This window comes from Macrobrachium rosenbergii, chromosome 14, assembly GCF_040412425.1.
Source record: "Macrobrachium rosenbergii isolate ZJJX-2024 chromosome 14, ASM4041242v1, whole genome shotgun sequence".
Taxonomy (NCBI): domain Eukaryota; kingdom Metazoa; phylum Arthropoda; class Malacostraca; order Decapoda; family Palaemonidae; genus Macrobrachium; species Macrobrachium rosenbergii.
The window spans coordinates 28,247,384-28,252,383 of NC_089754.1; the positions used below are offsets into that span (position 1 = coordinate 28,247,384).

Consider the following 5,000-nt stretch of genomic DNA (forward strand, 5'->3'; position numbering starts at 1 on the left):
ACGGACGAGGCGACAAGCAGGACGGTCAACTATCCAACTAGGTGACTGCTTCTCTTCTTCTTATATTCCGCGTGGCTATCTATCCTACTTGATCTCCTCACCTGTTGTTGTTGTTCTGCATGTAATTCATTGTCAGCGGTGACATCCTCGGAATCCCGGCTGTTATAAGGTGTCTGCGGGGTGGTGTCAGAGATAACGGCAGCATCAGACGAAGGAAAGACGGAGCCTGCCCTAACATTAAAACCTTTAATAAATGTTTTGATTGCATGGAAGTTAATTAATGGGTCCTCGTTCACGAACGACTTGTTTCCCTTAAATGATTGTCCTATATTTATTCACTGAAAAGGCTATCTCACGTGCCCGGAAGACTTATTATTGCCCTAAAGATAGTAACATTAGAAGAAAACCGAATAGATTTTTAACCTTGCCTTTTAACCCTAACATAGATAACATAAGTAAATATGTAAATAACAGCCAGGATAATACTAAAATTGTTTCCAAATATACTGTACCAACACGATAAAAAATAACCTAATAAAAAACAACAACATTCATAATAACCCCATAGTACCAGGAGTATACGAAATACCATGTAGAGACTGCAAAGGTAAATATTTCGGAGAAAGCGGTAGAGGGTTAGAAACACGTTTAGGGGAACGTAAACGGGCTTTCTCATTGCATTCTCAAAATAGTGCAATAGTCGTCCACGCGTTCAATAACGATCATAGACCAGACTGGAATAGAGCCAACGTCATTCACAAAAGTAACAACGTCAACATAAGAAGATTAGTCGAGGGCGCCGCCATAAATATAGGAGAATCATTTAAGGGAAACAAGTCGTTCGTTAACGAGGACCCGCTAGTTGGATAGTTGACCGTCCTGCTTGTCGCCTCGTCCGTCGGAAAAAACATCGTTGAGGTCGTCCACTGGTTCTATACTTAAAACTGGAGCTACTACGAGATTCAGAGGCGTCGTGCACGGTTTTTATTTGACTCCTTATCAAAGAATCGGATGAAGGTGAAAGTTGGCATATGAATATTTCACAACCATACATTTTATTTTCTAACATCATCTTGTACCTATGACTTATAGTTTTAGCTGATCATAGAAGAACACACCACTTTCTGTAGTCAGAGACATTAAAAAGTCATTCATGGCTTAGAAGACAGTAATGACGTTTACCTGTGACGTTACAAATGGCTCCACCCTCTAAGCTACGTCATAATTCAGGATAATACTGAATTATCTCATGAAGTTTAAGAATTGAATTACTGACGATGAAAATACATTTCTCAAGAAGTTGCAAAAGATGCTAAATGATCACCAATGATCAAATAAATAAAACCTGAAGGCCAAAATTATACATTCTGCTACTATTACTACCACTATTGCTGTATTTCCACGGCAGCATAGATGCCCTGCCCACATCAGAATCTTTCAGCTATTCATAAAGACTTTGCAAATGTTTCTTTATTGTGTAATGGGTCCTGGCCTCCCCAGAATTCCGGTTTTCATTTGAGAAATGTATAAAGTAATTTTCCAAGTTAAATATGCAGTATTGCAAATGAGGGAACAAACTCATGCATTCAGGGGAAGGAGTCCTGTCAAAGAAGCAGTGACTGAAATGTCGTAAGTTTTGGTAAGTTTTCAGCAGTTCTCATCCAGGCAAATAAATGAAAGTTCATACCGTTATAGCCTTGGACATCACATATTGATTTATTATCTATATGTAACTATGTTTTACTTTATTGTAATAAAAATCATCATTTCTATTGGCGATGGAGCTGAGCATTATTACCCTTTATGAAACAGTACTATATGGCACAAACCTGAGAAAGAACGTGCGAGCGAATGTTTTGTTTTATTTTTTGGTATTTAGAGTTTCGTTATTCATTTCGTTTTTCATTTTAAATTTTTCTTTTAGCCTTTTATCTTATTTCATTTTACTTATCCTTAATTCATGGGTGACAGGGCATGACAATGGGTAGACATGCCAGTTCCAGTCACCCTCAAGCATATAATTACTGATTATCGTAGGAAACGTAGCTGACCTGAGGAAATCAGCGATGACTCTGAGGGGGAACAAGGGTTGCCATCGTTCCCTTTTTCCTCTATCATTGTTACTATTGGTGTGGGTATATCTTAAAATATTTCAAATGAAATGTATTTTACTTTTACTCTGTGTATTTGTAATTCCCCTTTAAATGTACAAATGAAACACCAAAAACTATTCATAATCTATTTACAAATCACAATCATCATCACTATCAAGGAAAAGATCATCATCATCCTCATCATCACTGACTAAATTAATGATGACTGGATCCACGTAAGTCTCCCGGATGTTGTCAATTCCCAGTACTCCTCCTCAAAATGACGTGATTGTCTAACTGCTCCTGCCCACACTTCCGGGGTAGCAGAAAGCCTTGCCTCCTCCAACCTGGCCTGCAAGTCAGACCGCGTAAATCGACGGAGCGATGAACGCACTTGCCTCTTCATATGACCCACACCTGTTCAATGGCGTTGAGCTCTGGGTGAGCGGGTGCCAAGCGCACAACTTCGTGGCCCCACTCCCGGATGATGTTATCCACCACATATCTCCTTTCCGGACGATTCTTTTGGCAAACGAGCAACAGCTCAGATTTTGTGGCCAAAGGTGGGAACGATATCCTACGCTGCTCCAGCCACCTGTCGAGAAAAGTTAATTAATCATTATTAGAGTGAAATAGACCATAGAATGCTAATTTACATACCGTTATTACTGTATCATTAAACTATGATTTGATATTGTTTCCATCAAGAATAATTTACTGACTTCACACAGTTAATAGAATATTGAATCATATAAAATTTCCAGTCAAGTCATTAACTTTAATGCGTGTGTATACGTATTTCATGATGTCTATATATATATATATATATATATATATATATATATATATATATATATATATATATATATATATATATATATATATATATATATTGTGATTTATTGTAATTACCTTACGAGATCCGCCTTTCTGTTTGCTGACGTAGGGCATCGACTCTCCTCGGTTAGTGTGCTGTGATATGGTGCATTATCTAGCACAAGAACCGATGGCTCCAGGAGGACGGTAGAAGCTGTGTCGTAAGCCACTGTTCGAACAATTTGGCATTCATTTCGCCATGATAATCTCCTTGATTGGACTTAGCGGGGTAGCACAGATACGAGCCTTCAATGAAGCCTTCATTGGTGCCAGCAGCTACCACCACAAATCGTTCACCTTCTCCTGGAGGGACCTGACGGCTGTAAGAGGGACTGGTGATATCCTGCGTGGTGTCTGCCCATTCCCTGCTATGGGTCATTCTAGTGGTGAACCAAGTTTCATCAACGTACACCACCTTCCTTCCGTCCTCCCTGAGGCGTCGTAGATCCGTAGAGCATTAATTCGGCGGCAAATTATATCCAGAGACTCCTTCCTCACATACATTTTCCGTTGTGTAGTTTTATACTTGAATCCCAGAGAATGCAGGAGGCGGATTACTGAACTCGGTGATGTCCTTTCTGAGATAATGCCAGCTGTTTTAAGGTCCATTGTTAAAGAGCCAACTGTAAAATACTCCTTCTCATCAAACTTTCTGTGGATAAAGCGACGAATCGCACCAACAGTAAAGTTATCAAAGGCGGATGGTGCTGATGAAACTGGTGTTACTGACGATGGTGAATGACATGAACTGGAGGTACGGAGGCTGACTTTGGCCCTTACTGCCCCTGCAGTCATGCCCAAAACTTGTCCAACGCGGTCATAAGGCCTTAAAGGACAGAAAAGAATATATATAATTATATATATATATATATATATATATATATATATATATATATATATATATATATATATATATATATATATATATATATATATTAAAGCAATTATACATTGATTATGGAAAACAACAAATCTTAAATCAGATGGTCCATTGCTGTACTGATAACTTGAATACATTACTGGTTGTATTTAGCTTTCCCAAAAATCTTCTCAGAACAATAATAATTCTATAAAGACTGAACAATCCCTTTTACCTCTTCTCTCTCTCTCTCTCTCTCTCTCTCTCTCTCTCTCTCTCTCTCTCTCTCTCTCTCTCTCTCTCTCTCTCTCTATTGCTTTCTCTCTTCACTACATAATGGGTACTCAATGGAAATGTTCACAATTCAAAAAGGCATTGCAATAGTTATATTTTTTTTCGCAAAATAAAAATCAGACTGGAAGTAATTACGTAATCTGGAAATCGATTTCTTACCTGTTCAAGGAGTAGTAAGTACTACCACGGTTTTTCTCTCCCGTATACAAGGTTGCAAGCCGCAAGGCAAATGCAGTTTTGCAACCACGGGGACAATTCCAAATCTTATTAGCCATTCTTTGATCTTTTGACAGGTAAGGGTTTAAAGCTGACGAAACCAAGTGAATGAGTTTGTAAGGTTTATGGGCGGGACTAAATTCGTCATAGATTGTTTACTCTACCTACGTCATAAACGTTTGAGGATCCTTGCCACGTATATCCCTGGATACGGCATTGGCAAACCAATTTTACTTTATAAAAATGAAAACTATCGAATTTCATTACTAGATATATTTCTCGATATATTTGTATGGTTGTGAAATATTAATATGCCAACTTTCACCTTCATCTGATTCTTTGATAAGGAGTAAAATAAAAAAAACCGTGCACGACGCCTCTGAATCTCATAGTAACATATTTTACTTACTGTGTCAATTTTTAGTTAGACTGAAGATGAACCCAGGACAGGGTTCGAAAGCTTTTGTAATTTTTTTTTTTATAAAATCAACAAGAATTCACCATTGAATATTATTGTGGACCTGATATACAATAATAATAATAGTAATAACAATAATATATTCTACTTTCCATTTTTCTTAAAGAAAAAGATACAAAAACAACAGTTGTTGTTGTTTTGCTATTGTTGCAACTGGCTTCGTTCATTTACTCCTCGAGACGTC

At 37.8% G+C, this 5,000-nt stretch overlaps 1 pseudogene; it reads right to left on the reverse strand.

The window, feature by feature from the left end:
* Window positions 1-2,219: 2,219 nt before the first annotated feature.
* Window positions 2,220-4,665, reverse strand: LOC136845580 (uncharacterized; annotated as a pseudogene).
* Between the last annotated feature and the right edge of the window lie 335 nt (window positions 4,666-5,000).